Here is a 418-nt window from a genome sequence, read left to right as displayed (position 1 = left end):
AGATAGACAAGACAGAGACAGAAATAAAGACAGAATGTGTGTGTATGAGAGAGGGAGAAAGAGAGACAAAGTATGTATGTGTGTCTGTGTATGAAAGACAGACAGACAGAAAGACAGAGACCGTGACTGAACAGAAAAGCATCCAAACAAAAGAAGAGTCATCAGACTGGGAATTTATTACTCATGGAATTTCATTCCTGTGAGCAGAGTTGGTTTATTCTTACGTGTGTGTGTGTGTGTGTGTGTGTGTGTGTGTGTGTGTGCGCGCGCGCGTGTGCGCACTATGTATGTGCAGGTGCCAGCGCAGGCCAGAAGAGGTCATTGGATTCAGTGGAGCTGGAGAGGCAGGTGTTTGTGAGCCCTCATGTGAGCTAAGATTCCAGCTTTCTGCAAGAACAGCAAGTGCTCTTATCTGCTG

Source organism: Psammomys obesus, unplaced genomic scaffold (assembly GCF_907164565.1).
Source record: "Psammomys obesus unplaced genomic scaffold, mPsaObe1.curated_primary_1811, whole genome shotgun sequence".
NCBI classification, from domain to species: Eukaryota; Metazoa; Chordata; class Mammalia; order Rodentia; family Muridae; genus Psammomys; species Psammomys obesus.
The sequence above is the reverse complement of the archived record's forward strand: the minus strand, read 5'-3'. Positions refer to the sequence as shown.